Here is a 25,265-nt window from a genome sequence, read left to right on the forward strand (position 1 = left end):
AGGTGCTCCTTATAAAGTTGGCAGAATTCACTGGAAACAAAATCTGGGACTGTTAATTTGTTGTAAGATATCAGAATATTGATTCAACTTAATAAATTATTACAAGATTAGTTTTTCTTTGGGGGTCATTTTTAGTAAATTATTGGGAAATAAATGCAAGTTTCCCTACTGATATCAATTTTAGTAAATATAACTTTATATTTATATTTGCAGAACACCATTTTGTTCCATTTTCTTTTGAAATCCCTTATTTTTTCACTTAATCCTCACCAGATGTTTTTCTATTTTGGTAACTGTCAATGAAGATACTGTTTAGGCAATTTTGATATTCTCTATTACATTTTTCTCTTCTATTTCAATAATCTGTTTTTTGTTTATATGCTAACTTTCATATATCCTATTATATACATAAAAGCTATACATTTTTTTTTAAGTAGCATTTAGCTGTATACCACAAGTTTTTATAAATAGCATTTTCCTTATCTTTCATTTTAATCTTTTTATCTGTTTTTTCAATTTGAATTTTGGTTCACTGATTTTTTTTTCAACTTAAAAAAGTTTTTTTTTATTGAAGTATAGTTGACTTACAATCTTGTGTTAGTTTCTGGTGTATAGCAAAGTGATTCAGTTTTTTATATATATCATATATATATATATATCTCATATATATATATGTACATATCTATTCTTTTTCAGATTCTTTTCCCTTACAGGTTATCACAAAATATTGAATATAGTTCCCTGTGCTATACAGTAGGTCTTTGTTAGTTATCTAATTTATATATAGTACTGTGTATATGTTAATCCCAAACTCCTAATTTATCCCCTCCACTTTCCCCTTTGGTAACCATAAGTTTGTTTTCTATGTCTGTGTGTCTATTTCTGTTTTGTATTCATGAGTATTTGTATCATTTTTTATAGAGTCCACATATAAGTGATATCATATGATATTTGTCTTTGGCTTACTTCACTTAGTATGATAATCTCTAGGTCCATCCATGTTGCTGCAAATGGCATTATTTCATTCTTTTTTATGGATGAGTACTATTCCATTGTGTATATGTATCACATCTTTATCCATTCCTCTGTCAATGGACACTTAGGTTGCTTCCATGTCCTCGCTATTGTAAACAGTGCTATAATGAACACTGGGATGCAAGTATTTTTTAGAATTATGGTTTTCTCCAGATATATGCCCAGGAGTGGGATTACTGAATCATATGGTAGCTCTATTTTTAGTTTTTTCAGGAACCTCCAAACAGTTCTCCATAGTGGCTGAATCAATTTACATTCCCATCAACAGTGTAGGAGGGTTCCCTATTCTCCACACCCTCTCCAGTGTTATTATTTGTAGACTTTTTGATGATGGCCATTCTGATTGGTGTGAGGTGATTCCTCATTGTAGTTTTGATTTGCATTTCTCTAAAATTAGCCAACATGAGCATCTTTTCATGTGCCTTTTGGCCATCTATATGTCTTCTTGGAGAAATGTTTATTTAGGTCTTCTGCCCATCTTTTTGATTGGGTTGTTTACACCATAAGCTCATTTCTTTGAGCCTTGTTTGAGGACAAATTTGAGGCCAGTGTTGAAGGCAGTTTACTCTGGAGAGAACTGCTCCTGCTTCTGACATTTTATATGGATGCCATACCACCTCCAACAAATTGTACACCTGAGATTGCCTGATATCCAGACAGTGTGAATTTGGTATGCAAACCTGCTGTGATGTTGACCTGTGGTTATGAAATCTAAAGAAAAAAAAAAAAATTCCCCTCCTGAGAGCCAAGGTTTATAAAAGCAGTTTTCCTTGAAGTCATGAACTGTGTGTACTTTCAAAATGAGGTTGGGCAGTTACAGCTAACTGTTACAGTAAAGATTAAGTATTCCTGGATCCCAGTTTAATGGGGCAAAGGGTCTCTTATGAGCTTCCACACATTTGAGTAGGCTGTGGGCTTTATCCACAGTGGCCTAAAAGTTAATAAGGTTTATCAAATGTTTTCAAGGCAAAAGAAAGCTTCAGTGCTCTGCTGACATCTCTAGATACGCTTTTCAATTAGTTTTTAGCTTCTGAATATTCTATACCTCCTTTCCAACTGGTTGATTAAGTTAAACATATTTTAACCACCATTCTTCAGTTGTTTTTAGATGAGGATGAGTACTTTACCTAATTGCGACAAACAAAAGTCTACAGGTATTTTTAAGAGTAAAAAAAAATATATATATATACACCCTTAGTGGAAGATGTTTGACCACAAAATTATCAGAGCATTTTATGATAGTAAATTTAGTCAAGATAATGAAAATTATAAATACATAGTTAATATATAAAATATTTTATTTACCAAAGATTGGAAAATTATTTCAGTCTGAAATATTGTTTACTTTTACCAAAATAAAAGCATACATGTGCTTGGCAGGCACTGCCAACAAACACCAACATCTTGAATTTGACTTTCCACTTTCCCTAATGCTATGGCTTGATGATTACACAGACTGTTTTGAGCCATATACAACAATTGTTTAAAAATGTTTTACACTAGATAAATGGAATTATCAGCCTCCAAACCTCAAATACTGAGGGTTTTTTCCCCCACTTCTCCTCAGCTAACTGTACCAATAATGGATGGGTGAAATTACTTTCTACTCAAAATAAGACAAATTCCACTCAAAATAATTAAAATTTAAGGCCAAAAATATCTCCCATAGTAAAATGTACAAAGGTAGAATTATTCCAGAGTTGGTTGTTTTAATCTTTGCACTTGATTTCATGATCATGCCCTTAGTTTTTCTCAAGTGAGCTCTCCTCATCTTTCTTAGATGACTTTGCCATTTCCTGATGTTACATTCAAATATGACAATGTTTGCAGGAGGAAGATTCACTTTTTTGAGAATGAGGAAAATTTTCCTCGAATTTACCAAAGGACTTGCTCTCTGCATCACTGCCAGACTGATGCTGTTGTGCATATGCCTTATTACTGTATTACCACAATGAGTTTAAACTAATTAGGATTTATACCTGAGCGTCAAATAAGGCATTGCACTGAGGAGTGAAAACATTTTAAAAATCACATTAATGTTAACAAGTATGATGGAGAGAAGGGATTATTAGTAGTATCCAACTTTAGAAGTTCCCTGTGAAGACTGTCTTCTGTAATCCTTTACAATACTAAAAACTGTGAAAGTTCAAAAACAGCTACGGTGGAAACCTATACCTAGAATCATCTATGGGCCTATCATTGTCATGTGTCAACAGATTATTGGTTGCCAGAGGCAGGGGGTAGGGGGGAAGTGTGCGTAACAGGTGAAGGGGGCTAAAAAAGATACAAAAATTTTAATTACGTATATATGTGTGTATACACACACACACACACAATTTTATGTAATCCTCAGGGAAATCACGTGAAATGTCCTTTGGAACTGCCCCAATTTTGCATAGTGCGAAATAAGTTTTAGAAAGACTAAGCAACATTCCCAGAAGCATATAACTAATAAATGGAAATCTGAATCCGTTAGTCCTCAGAAACAGAGTCTCTATCTATGGGTACAGCTTCCCATATATGTTTAAGCATAAACATGTGAATATAGAAATGAGCAGTAATATACAACATGTTTATTTTCATGTATTTCAATGTAACACTATTCACTGCAACAAATATCAAATTTTTTCTAATGGCTGGAACCATCTAATTTGCATCTCTACATGTGAAAATACCAAATATCAGTGTATGATGTTTTTAATAAAAACAAGAATGAGGTTTATACTAGCTGTGCATAAATTCTAGAGGTTTTGTACTATATCATGATTCTAATGCTACACACACTACAGCTGACGTGCTATCCTTCAGCTGATCTTTTGAAAGAAAGTTTCACTAGAATGGAAAAATTATGAACGACTGCCAGTATACTCATTTGTCCAGCCTCATTTTTTCCTTGTAGTAAAGATATTTGATTAAAGATCTAAGAAAGGAATGCCTGAAGGAGGGGAAAGGAGATGGAGTACTGATCCTAAGCAATTTAATTACACATGTGTTTCTGGAGGAGGGTCCTATCTTCTCCTTGGCTTCATCAATGGTCAGAATTTCCCATTTCAGGTTATAAAAATAATTATGATCTTTCATCAAAAAATGCCTGACTCATTTTACTTCATCTTGAAATAACTGAAAAAAAATTCCTGGAATTTTTTTTTTTCTTTTGCTGGTTAAACATTAGCCCACCTGCTGGTAGCACTCTAAAGAGGATAGCATCTCTTAATGTTCACCTGATAAAATTACTGATGTTACATATTAAGGGGGTGAAAACTAAAGACTTCATAAATTACCACAGAATAGAACAAAATAAACATAAGATGTTTTCTTCTGAGTCCCAACCCATGCTTTCCAACCATTAAATTTCTTCTACTTTAGTTTAATTTGCTTTCAATAGCATTCAAAGGGAAAACTCCGCTTGTTTTCTTAGGTGTGATTTATAAGAAAAATTAAGTTTAAAATTAGATTTTTTTGTTGGAATTTCTCTGACAGTCAAGTCCCCTTAGGAAATTACTACCCTCACTTGAACCTGCAGAAGTAGCAGATGAATTATGGCTCAAAGGACAACATCCATTTAGGAGACGTTGAGAAGAATCGGGGAAATCAAGGAGGTGGGAAGAACAAAATTCTGATTTAATTTGTTCAGCCAATTTCCGAAAGGACTGAGTTCTCCCATCTACACCAGTAAATACATTCGGAAGAAATAAATAAAGAGCATCATCCTTTAACAGCCACAGGCATACTTCATTTCCCTCAGGAGGAAGTGAGCAGGCTGCCCTAGAGAGCTTAATTCAGGAGCTTTCACGCTGTTTTCAATGGTAGATTTTAAAAGCTAGTTCAAGATAAAGTATGAATAAAGCTAAAGAATGACACAAATATAATCATCAAGAAGAACTGCCCCCTGGGCTTCCCTGGTGGCGCAGTGGTTGAGAGTCCGCCTGCCGATGCAGGGGACACGGGTTCGTGCCCCGGTCCGAGAAGATCCCACATGCTGCGGAGCGGCTGGGCCCGTGAGCCATGGCCGCTGAGCCTGTGCGTCCGGAGCCTGTGCTCCGCAATGGGAGAGGCCACAACAGTGAGAGGCCCGCGTACCGCAAAAAAAAAGAAAAAAAAAAAAAAGAAGAACTGCCCCTGTATCATTTACACCTAAGAAACTAATTTTTACAGCAGCAGAGTTATTAGGCTTTGTTTTGTCTTGCTGAGAAACATAAGTGAACAGTGCTCTAAATGCTTTCAGATATTATTAATTAAAGGAGCATTTAACCATAATTACTCCTTTTTAAAGACTTCACAAAAAAACTAATTCTAATGAAAATTCATACAAAATTTCATCATAGAATAATAAGTGAAAAAGATCAAAACCATATGGTTTAAATTACAGAAATTTATTTTCTCACAGTTCTTGAAGGTTAGAAGTCAAAGATCAAGTTTCTGGCCAATTTGGTTTCTGGTGAGAGTTCTGTTCCTGACTTACAGACAGGGATGGGGTAGGGTGAGGTTGGGGGGAAGAGCTCTCTGCTGTCTCTTCTCACTTGTCTACCTATGTTCATAAGCAGCATTATTCACAACGGCCAAAAGGTGGAAACAACCTAAATGTCCATCAGAAGATGAATGGATAAATAAACTACAATCGAATATTATTCAGCCTTAAAAAGGAAGGAAATTCTGACACATGCTACAACATGGATGGACCTTGAAGACATTAATGCTAAATGAAATAAGCCACAGAAGTACAAATACTGTATGATTCTACTTATATGAATTACCTAGAGTAGTCAAATTTATAGAAACAGAAAGTAGAATTGGGGGAGAGTAGAATGGGGAGCTGTTTGATGGGTACAGAGTTTCAATTTGGGAATATAAAAAAATTCTGGAAAAATGGATGGTGGTGATAGTTGCACAACAAAGTGAATGTACTAACGCCACTGAAATGTACACTTAAAAATGGTTAAAATGGTAAATTTTATGTTATGTATATTTTACTGTATTCAAACATTTTTTGAAGTGTGCTTGCTAAAAGAATTGAAACAATACAGAAATATATGAAGTTTATCTCACTATTTATATGTAAATCTTTAATTCATCTGGATTTATTTTGGTGTTAAAAATGAAGTAGATCCAGCCTTAAAAAAAAAACGATAAAAACTATATGGAGAGGTATTACTACTGATCCAGTACATACATGCTTTGAGGGTTTTGTTTGCTTATTCTTATCCACGTAGTTGTTGTACATGTGGGTGTGTACACATACAGTTACCCCTAGGTTTCTTGGGATTAGTGATATCTCACTGATAGGTATGAAGAATTTGAGACTGACTGGTTTAGGGCTAGAATTTGTATAACATGGAGAAGAATAACCAGTTGCTAGTTAACTGTAATCAGGTTTTCAATAGTTAAAGTAACTATTTTTATCTGAAGAAATGTCCAATCACTTTTTCTTCGTACATACTGCAATCTAACTAGGAAAGAGGATCATAAAACTTTGAAGAATTGCTCTTCCTCTAATCATACTAAGATCTCTCCTTCAAAGGTATATTTGAGATATATTTAGTTTTTGTACCTCACTGCACACCCATATCTCACCTCACCCACAGCTTTTCCTTGAGAAGAAAACTTGACCAAAGAAAATAAATCTTCACCCATATGAAGCTAGGATTTGAGACAATATTTAGGAGAAAAATTAAATTATTTTCTTTGAGTCTCCTGTTTAATAAAGAGAGAGATAGAGAACCCCCTCATTCTAATTTGTGTCATCAGAGTTAATTTCAATTTTCCTTTCAGACATAATGGATACAGTGGGCAAAGTTTTCAAGACCCTTTTACTTTGCTTGAGTACTGAGATAAGCTTGAGGGTGGGAATCCTACTCTCAAAAATATGAAGCCAGAATCCAAAGCCAGAATGACCTTCATTTTACTATCTCAAATGGAAGGCAGAAATGTAAGTTCAAGAACTGCTGACTTAAAAACACTCTAATCTTTGCCATTGACCCATATCTAAATGGTTTAAATTGTTCTGTTTCCCCGGTGATTTGCCTTTAGACCCATTATAAGAAAACTGTCTATGAAAAATAAATAAATACAGTATTACCTCACTTATATGTAAAACATAAAAACACTGAACACACAGAAACAAAGAGTAGAACGGCGGTTGCTCAGGGCTGAGGGGTCGGGGAAATACAGAGACACAGGTCAAAGGGTACAACCTTTCACTTATAAGATAAATAAGGTCCAGGGATCTAAGGTACAGCCTGACGACCACAGTTAACAGTATGATATTGCTTACTTGAAAGCTGCTATGAGAGTAGAGCTGTAATGGCCTCACCAAGACAAAAACGATGACAAAATGGTACTCATGTGAGGTGAAGGATGTGTTAACTAACCTTAACATGGTAGATATTTTGCAATATACATGTATATCAAATCATCACACTGTATACCTTGCATAACATTATATGTCAATTATATCTGAAAAAAGCTGGGGAAAAAACGAAAGAAAACTGTCTGGGTGCTTGTCTTTGGGACCAGCAATAGTGGAGATTCAGTTTAGTTTGTAGAGAGAAGCTAAATCCCCAAGTGAATATGTCAGTGATGGAGGATTCTGAGATGTGAGGAAAGCAGCCTTCATAAAAGGCCCTGAATTAGGGGATGAAAGGAAAATTTATGGAGATAATTTAAACTTGAGAAGGGACACTGCGACTCAGCAGTTACAAGAGAGCCTTGACCATCATCAAAAAATCTAGAAACAATAAATGCTGGAGAGGGTGTGGAGAAAAGGGAACACTCCTGCACTGCTGGTGGGAATGTGAATTGGTACAGCCACTATGGAGAACAGTATGGAGGTTCGTTAAAAAACTACAAATAGAACTACCATATGACCCAGCAATCCCACTACTGGCCATATACCCTGAGAAAACCGTAATTCAAAAAGAGTCATGTACCAAAATGTTCATTGCAGCTCTATTTACAATAGCCCGGAGATGGAAACAACCTAAGTGCCCAACACTGGATGAATGGATAAAGAAGATGTGTCACATATATACAATGGAATATGACTCAGCCATAAAAAGAAACGAAATTGAGCTATTTGTAATGAGGTGGATAGACCTAGAGTCTGTCATAGAGTTAAGTAAGTCAGAAAGAGAAAGACAAATACCGTATGCTAACACATATATATGGAATTTAAGAAAAAAAATGTCATGAAGAACCTATGGGTAAGACAGAAATAAAGACACAGACCTACTGGAGAACGGACTTGAGGATATGGGGAGGGGGAAGGGTGAGCTGTGACAAAGTGAGAGAGAGGCATGGATATATATACACTACCAAATGTAAGGTAGATAGCTAGTGGGAAGCAGCCGCATAGCACAGGGATATCAGCTCGGTGCTTTGTGACCGCCTGGAGGGGTGGGATAGGGAGGGTGGGAGGGAGGGAGACGCAAGAGGGAAGAGATATGGGAACATATGTATATGTATAACTGATTCACTTTGTTATAAAGCAGAAACTAACACACCATTGTAAAGCAATTATACTCCAATAAAGATCTTAAAAAAAAAAATGAGAGCCTTGACAAGGATAAAGGTAAAAGGTAAAGTAATAAAAGTTTAGAGTGTATATTTGATACCAAGCCATCAGAATGAACTTATTCTACACCAGCTTTCACCTGTGTATGTTTGATTTTTAGGACAGCGAAATAGATTGTAAGTTGTTAAAATCGGCCAAACACTAGAAATTAATTTTTATTCTGAAATATCAAGAAAAATCTAAGAATTTTTGAAATCCTAAAGTTCAGGAACAGCCTCTGCTGTATTTCTGGCCAGTGCCTGATCACCAAGATTCCATCGTTAGCCTTTTTCTCGTCTTCCTCCTCAGAACTGCTGGGGAAATCCTTTAAGATCTTCAGTGGTTTAAATCACTTCAAGCACTACCTGTAGGCTGATGAAATGCAACTTTGTAGCCAAGTTTTCCCTTTCTGTACAATTTCCCTTTCCACAACTCCAATCTCCTCAAACTCAACACATCTAAAGCTAGACCAGTTTTCTTAAATGCTCACTGATCACTGCTTTCAGCCACTATACAGCACCACCTGAGATGCACAACTATAAACACAGAGGTCATCTCCTAACTATATATTATGAGGGTAAATTTATTATCTCTCCAGAAATTAACACTATTTCAAGCTTATACTAGGAGTCCATTAAATGGAGAAGTATTAAATGTGTGAAAGAGGAGAAAATGAGGAAGGTGGTCCCATACAGTGCCTAAGCAGTGATGGGAATAAAGTGAAGTCACGATTAAGAGAAGTAAGAGGCTCTTATTTCTCTTATTGAGAAAGAGGCTCTGAAGGAGTTCAGGGAGACAGAACACATGCACATACGAAAGAACAACCATGTGAAGACACCCTGAGAAGGCGCCATCTATAAGTCCAGGAGAGAGACCTGGACCAGACCCTTCCTGTACAGCCCTCCGTGGAAACCAACCAACTTTGATCTTGGACTTTTAGCCGCCAGAATGGTGAGAAAATAAATTTCTGTTGTTTAAGCCAGGGGTCCCCAACCCCTGGGCCATGGACCCGTAGTGGTCCACGGCCTGTTAGGAACCGGGTGACACAGCAGCAGGTGAGGGGCCGGCAAGCAAGCGAAGCTTCATCTGCCGCTCCCCATCTTTGGAAAAACTACCTCACATTACCACCTGAACCATACCCTCCCCTGCCCCACCTGTGGAAAACTGTCTTCCACGAAACCCGTCCCTGGTGCCAAAAATGGTTGGGGACCACTAGTTGAAGCCATACAATCTGTGGCATTTTGTTAGATTAGCCCTAGCAGACTAATGCAGGTTTTATCAGGTAATATTAGTATATGCAGGTATTAGGATATGGCATTTAGTATGTCTAGGGGAGAACATTACATCTATAAAATTTTAAAAGCTGGATCTTCTCCTTGAAGAGTAGAACAGAGTTCAGTCTTAAGCCTGTATACATAATCTTGAAGAGGAAAAGCTATCTGAGGAGAGGTGTCTGTTTTCCATCAAGATTTAAATGCAATTATAATAAAACCATGTTTGTTTGCACTAGAGTTAGATGTTTAAACAAGTCAATACATTTTTGGAAACACAGGAAGGAAAGATGCTTTGTTTACTTTTATTTCCACATAATTTTAGTACTGACAAAGAGTGACAGAGCGATAGCCTCAGAGACCACTAAAACCATTTCATTCACAAAATGGGTGCTTTACAAGTAAGTCCTCTGCAGACTGCTCCTCTGTCAGGGGTGCGGCTCAGGGTTCAGCTGATGGCCACTGGAGTTTGCAAGCACCTGCTCATTCTCTCTCCTCCTGTCAGTACAGAACCCACTAAAGATAAAGGCTTTCATATAATAATGTTATCTGCTCACCAAAACCATGTTATATCTGGCAAGGACCAGGAAACTGGGTAGTTTTGATGAATGGGATTAAAATAGAGTCAATGTATGAAAACATTTTCACTGAATAATAGAGGCTGTATTCTACAAGAGAGAGTAGCAAATGTAAGCTCATGAACTGACTGATGTTTGAACTGAACTAAAGTAACTCGCAAGTTAAAACATATTTGCGTTTACAAAATGAGTTCTGATTTTAAAAAATTCTGAACCTGAAAAAACCTTAACTTTCTAGTATATGATTTTTCATATGAAAAACAATCAGACTGACAATATTAAGCATCTGCTTGGCTCATGAAAAGTAGTTAGTTGTTAGGGTTGGCAACAGTAGAAATAGTATTTCTGCCTCTTGGGGCTTCAAACGTTTTAAAACAAGAGACATAGCAAAAAGTAAGAGTAACATAAGAAAAGCATTTATAAATTACACCTGAGTGGTCTACCCAGTCAGGTGTAAAGATGGTGAGCTAAAAAGTCTCATGGAATAGAAAACAGGTGAATTCTGAGGGACTGGTTGTGACAGGGATGTAGGAAATAGTAGGCATCATTCATTGTGAAAGTATTGTTCAAAGAAGAATGCAGTCAGAATTCCAGGGGTGAGTTCAGACACACTGAAGAGACTAGCCTAGTGGCTTTCAATCCTTTTTAAGACAACTACTGGGATATATTTTATTACATTTCACCTTGCTTTAATTTCAAATTTACAGATAAGTTGCTTCATGCTCTTCTCACACTCACCAGTTGTGACAGTTTTCCTTTTTTACTTTAAAATTCTCTCTTTCTCCCCGTCTCTGAATGTATGGGGCTCTCTCCTGACATATCTCCACGATTCTTATAGCACTTCTTTAATGTCTGGCACTACAGGATGGCCCAAGCATGCATCTCACTTTTTCTGGCTCAGCCCTATTATTGGCTACACTCCTTGTTCCCTTTAAATGGACAACAGTTCTTAGAAAACAAAACTGGGCACCAGGTATATTCATACCTTCTACGCCTGACGAGTGAACAGAAGTTGAAAATACGCATATCTCTGTATCTATCTACTGAACTGAAGAGCTCTTATTGGTGTCTCTAATTTTATCCAACACATCAGTACACCTTCTAGATATTTTTTTCTTTTTAATATTTTTAACTCCCTTCCAAAAAGGGAGAAATCTGGTCCTCATTACATTTGCTCAAACTTAGCAAACAGAAGATATTTCAAAATTGGTAACTTATACCATTAAACAACAAATAAAAAGGAAACCTACTAACTAGAGTTCAGTATCTGTTTACCTTTCTAATTAAATAAAATTTAATTAGAGTGAAATAAGCAAAGCTTAAATGTATAATTTAATGAGTTTTGACAAATGCATATACTGCAAAGACGGAACATTTCCATCGCCTCAGAAAGTTAACATGTGGCTGTTTTTCATCAATACCTTCACCCTCCACAGGGGTAAACAATGTTATAATTGTTTTTTTCATCATGGATTGGTTTTGCCTGTTTTCGAATATATTACAAATGGAATCATACAGCATATAATTTTTTGAATTGGGTTCATTCGCCAACATTTTTTGTGAGAAGCATCTATTTTTATATGTATTAGTAGTTTGTTTATTTTTATTGATGAGTAGTATTTCGTTATATGACTTTACCACAAAATATTCATGCATTTTCCTGTGAACAGACAGCAGGGCCACTTCTCGTTTTTGACTCTTGTATAAAGCATCTCTGGACATTCTTGTAGCAGACTATTTGTAGACATGGAATTTCATTGATCTTGGGTAAATATCTAGGGTAGAACTTCAGAGACAGATATATACCTTCATAATAAGCAACCAAACTTTCTTTTTTTAAAAGAGGGTGCATTATTTACATTACCATCAGCATGTAAGCGAACTAGTTGTTCTGAATCCTGACCAACATTTGGTGTTAAAAGGCTTTTTAAATTTTAGCCATTCTTGTGAATATCTATAAATTTGACTTCAATTAAAGTTTTCCTTATGAATAACGTTGAACTTTTTTCTCATGTTTATTGCACACTTGTACATCTTTCTTTGTGAAGTATCCAAGTTTTTTACCCATTGTTTTAGATTGTCTTTTTATTGTTGAGTCTTAAGAGTACTTTATATATTTTTTATACAGGGCTTTTGTCAGCTATAAATTTTGCTTGTGTATTTTATTAAGTTTATCCTATTTGGATAAAGTGATTTTAATGAAGTCAAATTTATCATGTTTTCTCTTTCCTATTATTCCTTTCTATGTTCTAAGAAAGCTTTGTCTACCTCAGGGTGCATAAAGAATGCACTACTGTTTTTTCTAAACTTTTAGGGTTTTAACTCTTGCATTTTAGTTTTTCTCTATCTCAAATGAATGTTTCTATATGCTATTAGGTGGGATTACGGTTTATTTATTCCCTATGTGTATCCAGTTGTTGCAGGATCATTTGCTTAAAAGAATTTACCGCCCCACTGAAATGCTTTGGCACCTTTGTCAAAAATTAAAATAATTTTGTATGGAAACACAAAAGACTGCGAATAGCAAAAGCAATCCTTAGAAAGAAAAACGGAGCTGGAAGAATCAGGCTCCTTGACTTCAGACTATACTACAAAGCTACAGTAATCAAGACAGTATGGTACTGGCACAAAAACAGAAATATAGATCAATGGAACAGGATAGAAAGCCCAGAGATAAACCCATGCACATATGGTCAGATTATCTTTGATAAAGGAGGCAAGAATATATAATGGAGAAAAGACACCCTCTTCAATAAGTGGTGCTGGGAAAACTGGACAGCTACATATAAAAGAATGAAACGAGAACACTCCCTAACACCATACACAAAAATAGAGCCAATATGGATTAAAAACCTAAATGTAAGGCCAGACAGTATAAAACTCTTAGAGGAAAACATAGGCAGAACACTCTATGACACAAATCATGGCAAGATCCTTTTTGACCCACCTCCTAGAGAAATGGAAATAAAAACAAAAATAAACAAATGGGACCTAATGAAACTTAAAAGCTTTTGCACAGCAAAGGAAACCATAAACAAGATGGAAAGACAACCCTCAGAATGGGAGAAAATATTTGTAAATGAAGCAACTGACAAAGGATTAATCTCCAAAATATACAAGCAGCTCATGCAGCTCAATATCATAAAACAAACAACACAAATATGGGCAGAAGACATAAATAGAAACTTCTCCAAAAAAGGTATACAGATTGCCAACAAACACATGAAAGGATGCTCAACATCACTAATAATTAGAGAAATGCAAATCAAAATTACAATGAGGTATCACCTCACACCAGTCAGAATGGCCATCATCAAAAAAATCTACAAACAATAAATGCTGGAGAGGATGTGGAGAAAAGGGAAACTTTTGCACTGTTGGTGGGAATGTAAATTGATACAGCCACTATGGAGAACAGTATGGAGGTTCCTTAAAAAACTACAAATAGAACTACCATATGACCCAGCAATCCCACTACTGGGCATATACCCTGAGAAGACCATAATTCAAAAAGAGTCATGTACCAAAATGTTCACTGCAGCTCTATTTACAATAGCCAGGACATGGAAGCAACCTAAGTGTCCACCGACAGATGAATGGATAAAGAAGATGTGGCACATATATAGAATGGAATATTACTTGGCCATAAAAAGAGACAAAATTGAGTTATTTTTAGTGAGGTGGATGGACCTAGAGTCTGTTATACAGAGTGAAGTAAGTCAGATAGAGAAAAACAAATACTGTATGCTAACACAGATATATAGAATCTTAAAAAAAAAAAAGAAAAAAAAAGGTTCTGATGAACCTGGGGCAGGACAGGAATAAAGATGCAGACGTAGAAAATGGACTTGAGGACACAGGTACGGGGAAAGGTAAGCTGGGACGAAGTGAGAGAGTAGCATTGACATATATACACTACCAAATGTAAAATAGATAGCTAGCGGGAAGCAGCTGCATCGCACAGGGAGATCAGCTCAGTGCTTTGTGACCACCTAGAGGGGTCAGATAGGGAGGGTGGGAGGGAGATGCAAGAAGGAGGAGATATTGGGATATATGTATACGTATAGCTGATTCACTTTGTTATACAGCAGAAACTAACAAAACATTGTAAAGGAATTATACTCCAATAAAGATGTTAAAAAAATAATAAAATGGAAAAAAAATTAATTAAATTAATTTGTGTTTGTCTATTCCTGGATTCTTTATTCTCTATTGATTTATTCTGTTCTCATCCAATAACACACTATCTTCATTACGTAGTTATGTTATAATTTAAGTTTCTCAACTTTTGTACATCTGAATGTGTCTTCCTTATGCTTTCATTTTCTAAGAATGCGTCCTGGCCTTTCTCTTGGTTTCCCTGCCCACCCCTCTTTTAATTAGACTGTTCTACACATCATTATTCCTCTATGCACAATACGTCCTTTTTCTGTAGTGATCTCAATATTTTTCCCTTAGCCTCTAATTTGCTGTACTTTAGGTGGTTTTCTTTTTACTTATCCTTCTGGCAGTTCACTGATATTCTTTGATCTATAAATTTATTCTTTTCACCAAATTCTAAGAATTATTGGTGTTACTTTTTCCATTGTGTTTCTGACCCTTTCTTTCAGTCCTCTCATTCTACATTTGAGAGATGCATATGTTAGACTGATATTATCACAAAGGTCATGGATGTAGGTTATTTTTCTCCCTCCCTCTCCCTTTTTCACTTTTTACTTCTGTGTTTGATTTTCAGATTAGGTCATTTCTTTTGACCTTTTTTCAAGAACAAGGATTATTTATTCTTGCAGCTCCTAACTGGACTGTCATAATCTAGTGAATCATGTTGAGCTTTTCACTTCTACTATTTTCATTTTTAAAACAGGTTTTATAGTAAATGTTTTTGGTTGCTCTAAAAATAAGAAGCACTTCAACGAGGAAAGAAAAAAATGTCCTTCCACGAGGGTCTGTGCTGTATTCTAGGTGTCTTCAGGGCCCCAGGCTCAGGCTGGAACCCAGGTCTCTCCACCCGAGTGCGAGGAGGGGTCTAAATTTTGTCCACAGGCCTCAGGACGGTCTTGCCTAGGCTGGGGGCCGAGGCTACAGAGCTTGCAACTGCCCACTGCTAACCCCTGCCTTTCAAGGGATCAGTGGATTGTTGCTGAAAAAGCATGTAGTCCATAATCCAGTCAGACTTCTAGGTGGAAACTTCTAGGCGGCACTTACTATTTTAACACCTCAAGTAGGAAGCAGAGGACTAAGGACAATGATAAACCCAAGGAGAGGACCCTTGAAGATGACGAAAAGGAGAGAAGGCTCAACGATAGGACGGAAGTACTGGGAGCATCTACTCACCTTGTTTGTCATCGCTGTCCTCATGAGCTGGCTGATCTCGCCCAGCACTAGCAGGGGTACCATTTCCTGGACCAACTTTGTCCACGAGATGCTGGCCAGGAGCCAAGTACAGAAGGTCCACGTGGTGCCCCACAGTGACGTGGTGTAGGTCTATCTGCACACCGGAGCCGTGGTGTTTGGGTGGCCTCGGCTGACCTTGATGCACGGAATGCAGGTTTCAAATACTGATATATTTGAGAGACACTTCCAGCAGCTGAAGATGAGCTGAATATCAAAGGCAACGTCAGGATCCCAGTTTCCTATAGGCTTAGGGGCTTCTTTGGAAATGCCCTCTCTGCCTTGGGGATGACAGCAGGGGGCTCAGCCACCCTGTGGTATATTTTGCGTCTGGCTAGAAAGACTGGAAGTGAAGGAGGAATCAGTGCTTTCAATCGGATTAAAATGGCTCCTCGCGCGATTGCGGACACCACAAAAGGGAAAAGCAGTCAGCCCTTGTTGCCGGGCCGGCCGTGGTGGGAAAGCACTGCGAGCCAAGGCGATGGTGCCGGCGGCACTGGTGCTGTTCTTGTGATGAGCCGCCCGGAGTCGGTGGAAAGAGGCCTCCGCCCAGGGCCCCGCACCGTTCACACCGACGAAATTCTCGCGGTGGGCAAGAAGCACTCCACCAGCACGTCCTGCTTCTCCAGCACCAAAGACGAGCAAATGCCCAAATACCTTCTGGTGGAAATGCATGAACTGGGCACTCCCGACCACGTCGTCGTCCAGACGTCCACCGAACTCACACGTTGCACAACGCTCTGCTGGGGCCCAGCTCCAGCGTGCGGAGCGGTGGGCCACACCCGCGTCTTTGAGGAGTCTGCGTGGAAGCCGTGCTGCGTGGGAAGCCGTGCGCATGTCCAGTTCGCCGCGGCCGCCGCCGAGAGCGTCATTGCCACGACTGCGCCAAGAGCAGGCTCCTCTCCAAGGAAGAGTAGAAGGGGGTTGCGTTTCTGAGTCAGGCAGTGCTTTTGTCTGCAGGCTGCTGGAGCACATGGAGGCGGAGAGGAAGATCTCCATCACACCAGGGACAAACGCTCCACTAGGCTTTTCTCAGACTGTCCCCAGGAGACCAGCGCCTCTTCACTATGAGCCGCTTTTAGAGCCAATGTGCATGGCCCTGGGCGGCCGTCCCCCTCGGGAGACCACCTCTTTTAACAAGGTCACTTCTGGCGCAGGAGACCCGCAGCTACTACTATAGAGCTTGCAGGGGGTAGGGTGGGAGAACCAGCCATGGGGGTCCAGACTTGCTGGGGCTTACTTGCCCCCCAGTGGGTCATTATTACCACCAAAAGCCTCCAGGACTCACTTCCCTCCAGAGAACAGAGGTGATAAATGTGAGAGGCACTTGGGCCTTTCTTCTCCTAGTCAGGGTCTAAGGGTGTCTTTCTGCAATCCATCATCCTAATGTGTCCTGGGTCCCAGGAATTGGGAGGGAAATAGGGGTAGGTTCTTAGTACTTAGGAGTTGATCTTGTCATTGGCCTTAGTGTAAAGACATAATTTTATGGTCATGAATTTAGATATAAATGTAATGTGTTAAAATAAGACAAGACACCCATATGCAAGTAGCCATAAACAATTGGAAATACACACTTTGCATTCATTCATGAGCAGAGAAAGTATGAAAACTGAGAAATAAAACGTGAAGAACTCAGACGTTTAATGAGTAAGAGAAGAAAGCAGAACTGGCTTCCAGGAAGTCAAGGAAAATGTGGGCTTGGAAACGACTATTAGTCTTGTGATTTGTGAATCCCTGATAGTTTTGATAGTTCAAAGTAAGGAATTTGGAAGATGGGGGAGTTAAGGAAAGAATAAAGAGCATGGAAATGTAGTGATTGTGAGATATTAATCCTTAGATATTAGTCATTTAAAAGGAGGGCTGTAGTTTAAACATAAAATGACAGCATCAGGGTTTAGTCGTTATCTCTGTGTTAGTTGATTATTTACCTGTTTGATGAAATTAAAAGTTACAAAGGAGAATCAGAAATGAAGCATACAGGGCTCAGTTTGGGCTATAACTGAAAACTTAAGTAGAGAAATTAGTTTTTGGAAGTAGTGCAAATGCTTTTTGGCCTGAGGCTAGAGGGTAGGAAAAAGGAGCTACGAAAGTCGAGAATGAGGACAGACATCACTTTAGATAACTTTGATTTCTCAATAAATTAATATCAGTGAATATGAAACTAAGAAAAGTGGAAAAGTTTTGGAACACTTATTGTGGAAGTACAGCCAAAGATGACGGAAGTATTTTCAAAATCTTTTAGGGCCTAATAGATCTTAGTATCATTCACATAGTAAGAGCTCAAAATGTTGATACATGATATTCATGAGATAAGCATTCTGTTTAAATAAGAACAAAACTAGACCAGCTAATGAATTATCCATAATAAAGAAAGCTGTCCTAGAGGAGAACAGATTTCCATCCTTCTTCCTCCTAATTCTACACTGATGATTTTTAAAACATGCTTACACATAAGTTTATCATCACTTATTATCCAAAGTGATTTTTTTTTTTTTTTTTTTTTTTTTGTGGTATGCGGGCCTCTCACTGTCGTGGCCTCTCCCGTTGCAGAGCACAGGCTCCAGACGCGCAGGCTCAGCGGCCATGGCTCACGGGCCCAGCCGCTCCGCGGCATGCGGGATCCTCCCGGACCGGGGCACGAACCCGTGTACCCTGAATCGGCAGGCGGACTCTCAACCACTGCGCCACCAGGGAAGCCCCAAAGTGATTTTTAAAATCATTTCACTTGAGCATAGTTCCTGCAGAATATATTTTCCTTAATTCCCCTACAACTTTCTTTTTCTTTTCTTATTAGCTTTTTATTAAGATCCAAATATATATAGCATATGAGGTAAACAAAGTTTAAAGAAATCACCATTCCAATAAAGCATTCTTTTAAAGTCTAACATTCATAAATACAGAATACTGATATATTATGCATTCTAGTAATGATGGACAATATATATAAGTAAAAAACTCTGTACCAACAATCTAGGTTTGTATAATTAAGATATTGTATAAATTCAATTCTGCAGAATTTCTTCAAATAAAGGTATTATAAGCATTCAGTTGTGACAGAGGCATCATCCTTTGTATCAGACCACACAAAGATATCCCAGAATGATATCAACTTAAGTGTACATAAAATTTTTGTAGTCCTTTGAATGTGTAAAGCTGAATCTATGCAAAATGTTCCTCTTCTGCTTCAGAGGATATGACTCTTACACAGATGTAGAGAACAAACGTATGGACACCAAGGGGGGAAAGTGGTGGGTGTGGGGGTGGTAATGGGATGAATTGGGAGATTGGGATTGACATGTATACACTAATATGTATATAATGGATAAATAATAAGAACCTGCTGTATAAAAAATAAAATTAAAAGAGGATGTGACTATTTTTTGTGTGGAAATAGGACACGTGGATGACCACGGCACAGCCACGAAGAGTTGTAATTTACCCTTCATTTCCTGAGAACAAAGTCCCAGGGATTAAATTTTGAAGGATAAAATTAGTGGAAATCTTTAGAAGAAACAAACAAAAAAACCCCAGCTCAGCTAATGTTATAGTTAACATTGTTCACATTAGTCATTGGGATTGTTAACTGAGAACTTCAAATTAGTTCAATTGAACAACTAGACTTAGATTACATGTTTATCCTGATATTATAAAGCAAAAAATATGAAAATTATATTTCCCTAGTTTTTAATATTTCATTACCTTTCCTATAGGAGTTCCTCAATTTTTTTGCCAAATTCTCTATCCCCCCCAAAATAATATTCTGCTATAACATATATTAGAGTTTTTCTTTTTCCTGAATTTCCTTTTATATTTCTTTTTTTTCTAAATTTTTTTAAAAAATTATTTATTTTAGTTATTTAGTTTTGGCTGTGTTGGGTCTTTGTTGCTGTATGCGGGCTTTCTCTAGTTGCCGCGAGCGGGGTCTACTCTTTGTTGCGGTGTGCGGGCTTCTCATTGTTGTGGCTTCTCTTGTTGCAGAGCATGGGCTCTAGGCATGCGGCTTCAGTAGTTGTGACACGTGGGCTTCAGTAGTTGTGCCTCACAGGCCCTAGAGCACAGGCTCTGTAGTTGTGGCACATGGGCTTAGTTGCTTTGTGGCATGTGGGATTTTCCCGGACAAGGGCTCGAACCCGTGTCCCCAGCAATGGCAGGTGGATTCTTAACCACTGCACCACCAGGGAAGCCCTCCTTTTCTATTTCTTTTCCTGTTTTTTCTTTTTCTTTCCTCCTACCTTCATTTTGTCTTTTCTTTCTTCCTTAGAGGACCATATTTTCCCCTTTAAATATATTTTCTTTATATTTTTTCCTCACCTCCAAACATTGTCTCTATTACCCATTTTAGCATATTGACTTTGTTACTGTAACTTCATATTAAATGCTTATCTCAAATGTTAGGTGCTCTGGGGCAATTTATATTTAACAGTGAGGCACTGAGAATCAGCTTAGAACTTCTTTCACTACACACCAGCCCCATTGCCACATCACTGATTGATTGGGTCAGGACCAAAAATAAAGAGACTTTTTGGTTGTATTTGCTTTCCAGAAAATAATAACTTCACCATTCGTTTCTATTATAATATAAGTTTGGTTGCTATCTTTCTAGATGTTGAACTAGAGAATGAGTGCTGGGCATCAAACTACTTAGATCAAATCATCTTAGCTTCTTGCTTTTTCATGGAGTTAGGAATGTGGGCCCTACCTAATTCTTTCCAATGGATAAGCAACAAAGACAACAAAAAGGAGAACTTACTTATTTTCTTTGGTTATTGGTCAAAAATAAATGGTTTGCAGGCTTTCTCTGCCTTATAAACCTTTAGGTGGTAGCAAGTCATTTAGTTCAGTATAAACTGGCACATGGAATAAAACTGCATTTCCATTTTGGCACATGGAATAAAATTGCATTTTATTCCATGTGCCAAAATGGAAATGCAAAATCAGGGCTAGAAAGTTAGAAATAACATGAATGAGTAAATATGTAAATAAAGGGAGATGAGATATCTCAGTATAACCCAAAGAGGTCTTTTTTTTTCCTCTTTTTAAGTTTGTACTTTGGGTGGTAGAATTAAGCTGCCTCACTCATTTCTTTTGATATGAATTCACTTATATTAAACTGAAGGACTTTGAGACTCACAAATGGATTTTTCCAAAAAGACTCCTCCGATTTACATCATGCACTCAGAGTTCAGTTCAGGATCAATGCTTTCATTAGTGGAGAGGCTCTATCACTTTCTGGAAGTAATAGTTCCTGGAATGGTAAAACATTTCACATTTGATATTGGTGGTAAACTAGAATTTATGGCTTATCCTGGTTGGCACTGACAGCCCCATATTCCCTCTCCAGCCTGACTGTTGCCCTGACCAGAAAGAATATGTTTTCACTGTTTAGCCAAGTTACCTCTGAGATGGTTGCCGGAGTTTAGGAAGCACTTATCTAGCTTTCTTCAGTTTCACACACAAAGAATGAGCGGGTAACATTTACTATGAATAAATCAATAAGACTGATGTACTAGAAATGCTGTTTGAAAAGGGCAGCAGCTTTCTAAAAGCTTTGGAAGCTAACTTTTAACTTTAGAGAGAGAGGTGAAAGTTGAAATTCAGATAGTGGGATTATAACCATTATCCTTTTTTATGTGTATAAGAGGAACTATAACTCACTGGGAGTTACAGCAACAGTAAGAAATTTTCCAAGAGATGAAGAAGCATGATAATCACTCATTCGTGCTTCAAGACATTTTGTTCATTCTGTTTTTAAAAAAGCTGTTTATTTTGTGCAGTGTCCATGTATTGGTCTGGAATTAGAATAAACCTTAATATATGACAATGACTGTAATAGAGCTATGAGAGCAGAAACCATTCTTTATAATTTTGAAATGTGATTCTGTACAGAATCGACTTACTTTAATAAAATCAGAGAATAAATAGTAGACATTTCTACCCCATAACATATTATTTCCTGATTAAATAATAATCACAAGGTACGTTTTGGTAAGGATATTTATGAAGCAATAATTTGTGACAGTGATGATACTTTTTGGTTTACAGCCCTTAAAGAGGTACTGGAATTTTGACTTCAAAAAGCATTTTGGGGAATGCAATGTTTGTAGCTATAAATAATAAGAAGAAATTGCAGAATACAAAATAACACCTGTGGAACATTTTTGAAGTATTTTACAGGGAAATGATCTATTTCTAGAATCAATGAAATAGTGGTACTGCAGGTAATAGAGCTAATCCATTTTTAAAAATCATGTTTAGAAGATAAGGAGTATAGAGATACTGGTTGCTAAGGCTTACCACAGCTCCCCAAAAATGTTTATTCTTCTACATCAGACTTCGCAAGCGTTCCCCCAAAACTAGGCAAACAGCATTCGATTTCAGGCTGCTTTATTCGTTAAGCAGATAAGAGGTATATTTGAAGCCTCTCTGTTACTTTGGTAGATTGATTTTCACCATAAGATAATTCTAAGGGCTTGACAATGTATGTTTTATTTTCTGGTTTATTCCATACAGAAGAGGTAATAGTAACAGAGTTAGTAGAGAAAACAGGGTTTCAAAGTTAAGATACCTGGGTTTTTGTCACTTTTTAAAATGATATAAAAATTGCTGATGTGCTATATCTAAAGCATTATTTTAGATTCTGAAGAGACGGAACAAGTGGGGAGGTTGTGGAGAGTGTGATACGTGATGAAAGTATGGCCTCTGTCCTTCCTCTAAGCGTCTTACAGTATAATGCAAAAATCAGACAAGTGCACACATCAGATGAGAGTAATTTAAATAGAGGACTACAGAGTATGGATTGAGAGGAGACAAAGCTAGGTTTTATGTTGCCATTTTGAATGCACTCATATGGCACAGGTATTTCTCCTGTGCATTAAGAATGCATAGAGTTAACTGGATATGATAAGATCAAATGAGTAAAGACTACTGTTTGTGTTGTACCAACAACTCTTTGTTTGGAGGAGAGGAAGGAGAGTAACTAGGGCAAAAGGTTCATATTATACTTGTATCAGGGAAATTGTCATGACGTTTCCAATTCAGAACCTCTATTCTAGCAGCAAAGTTCCTTTTTTCTGCTACATAATTTATCATTCCCGTCTTTCACCATTTACAGAGCTGCTAATATTTTGTTTGAATTCTCCTAAACAATTCATTTTTCTCTCTCAGCTGGCATACTCAGCAAACAGAAACCTGGTGATTAGCAGAACGACAAACATTTTCTAACACATGCTCTTTGGGGACCTTATGACCTTCAAGAACATATTCCAAGGATCTTAATATATTTATTCCAGCAAATAAGGACCTCCCTAGAGGACACATTTGCTACCTTAACTTGAAGATCTTCTCAATGTGGTTACACAGATATGAAAAATCTCTGTCATTCAAATTCTTACGGGAGAAGGGAGTTTTTACTAGTTGGAAACTCCCTAGCACATTTTTTTCCCCGAAATGTAAAACTTTTTCATATAATGATTGTTGGTAACCAATGATCTTAGAAATGAAGCTACTGTGTTATAGCAGAACAATCTCTTCCTCTCTCTGACCCTCTCTTCTGTCAATTTCTCTTTCTCTCTGTCTAAAACCCAAAATTACTGTAGCTGCTAACAAAGATTAGTGAGAATCCAGATTCAAAACAGTGATCCCACTAAGAAGTCTTCAGAAAAAAATGAGAGATTGAAGAAAACAGTGAAAGAGAGATTGGAGTAGCACCCACTTAAAATCCACAAAACTTTGTGACTTGACTGGACAGCAGGGTCACTGAGAAGGATGAGTTTCTGGTTTGGTCAGGACAATTGTTGAGGGGGCTCCTGTTCATTATAGTACAGATTACCCAGAGGATGATCATTCTGAGAGGACAGATACATTTATTATTAGAGAAAATGTGTGTGAGGAAATGGGACAATCCACAAGTCCTTGTTAAGCAGAGGGTTAAACATATTGGTTCTCAGGTTAGAGGACTAGACTTCAGGCTGTTTATTGACATTTGGATTTCCCTGAGTTTGGTAATAAATGAAAGAAACAAATGGGTACAGTCCCATGAAATGGACAGGTAAGTAGATGGAAAAGAAGATTCTTCATGGAGATCTGGGAAACAAAATATAAGAGGAAGAGAGTGTAACATGAATTATCAGAAATAATAGGAGAATCGGGAGCGTTCTTTTCAAGAAATTCATCAGAAAGACTTTTCAAGAAGTAGGGAATATCTAGGGGAGGGAGATGCTACTGAGAAATTAAGGAAAATCAAAAGTAATGGATTCATTGACTTTGCAGTTAGGAAAATCCCAGAGATTTAGTGAGACAAGTTCCAATAGAGTCTTGATAACATAAAGCCAGACTGTAACAAGTTGAGTAGTGATGGATAATGAGGAAATGACGACAGGAGGTAGATTTTGTCTGTGCAAAAAAGGGTGCGTTTAAACCAGTAATAGAGGAGGACAGAAGTTGAAGAAAAAAATGCTGTGTGTGGGCCAGTGATGGGTGATCTGGAATTCTTAAATTCTTAAGAAGGGTAAACTGAAATAATAATTTAGGTGTGTAAGTTTGCATTAAAAATTTATAGCATATACAACTGTGGGAAAATAAGACATCATTTATCACTATTTACTTAACTGAGATTAAATATATATTTCTCATTCTTCTCTAAATCACAGAAGCCTATGAAAACCAAAGCCAGTTCTTTCATTGCTAATTTGAAATTCCTAACAACGCTAGTGGAGAAGAATTTCTGTTTATTCATAATAGTTAAATTCTGAGAACTGTATAAGCACATATTTATTGATGTTCTCCAATAGTATTTTCTAGTATGAGGTGTCTGTGTCTGTGTGTGTCTGTGTGTGTCCTTGATACATTTATAAACTGCTCTTTTTTGAATACAGGAAATTTTATCTGACGATCTCCTGCTTCAATGCACTGAGTGCTGATTTTGTACTTACACAGCCACAGCACACAAGCACATAAAGTACCCCCCCGCCTTGCTGTCTGTCTAAAGTCAGGAAATGTGAGGCTTAACTATCATCTGAATCAGGCAAATATACAGACATTCTTTTCCTTTTCATTTCATATCTATGCTCTCATAGTAAATGCCTAATTACTATGATTTTCTAGGAGACAATCCTAATGGTTCTAATGAAATATAAAATTAGTTGAAAAAATACTTATTTCATATTCATTTTTGGAAAACAAAATGGTGATATAGATACACTTAAATTTATATAAGAAGATTTTAATCCATCAAACATTTTATTGTTTTTCTACTCCAGAAACAACTAAAACTATTCATGAATATATTTTATTCTGTTTATCTAGTATTGCTCTACTTTGTCAGGATATATTTTTTAAATATTTCCTCAGTATCCACAGCCTCTTCCAAATTCTCTCAAGAATGATCTATTCACTTCAAATGTGTTGATTTGAAATTTCATCTGGAGTGCAGAAATGTTACCT

The 25,265-nt window shown here is 37.3% G+C and overlaps 1 pseudogene; it reads left to right on the top strand.

Moving 5' to 3' along the window:
* The window catches only part of LOC101332174 (mitochondrial inner membrane m-AAA protease component paraplegin pseudogene), a 28,759-nt pseudogene extending 11,999 nt beyond the window's left edge, over positions 1 to 16,760 (top strand).
* The last annotated feature ends 8,505 nt before the right edge of the window (positions 16,761 to 25,265 follow it).

The sequence above is a fragment of the Tursiops truncatus genome, chromosome 3, assembly GCF_011762595.2.
Source record: "Tursiops truncatus isolate mTurTru1 chromosome 3, mTurTru1.mat.Y, whole genome shotgun sequence".
NCBI lineage: Eukaryota > Metazoa > Chordata > Mammalia > Artiodactyla > Delphinidae > Tursiops > Tursiops truncatus.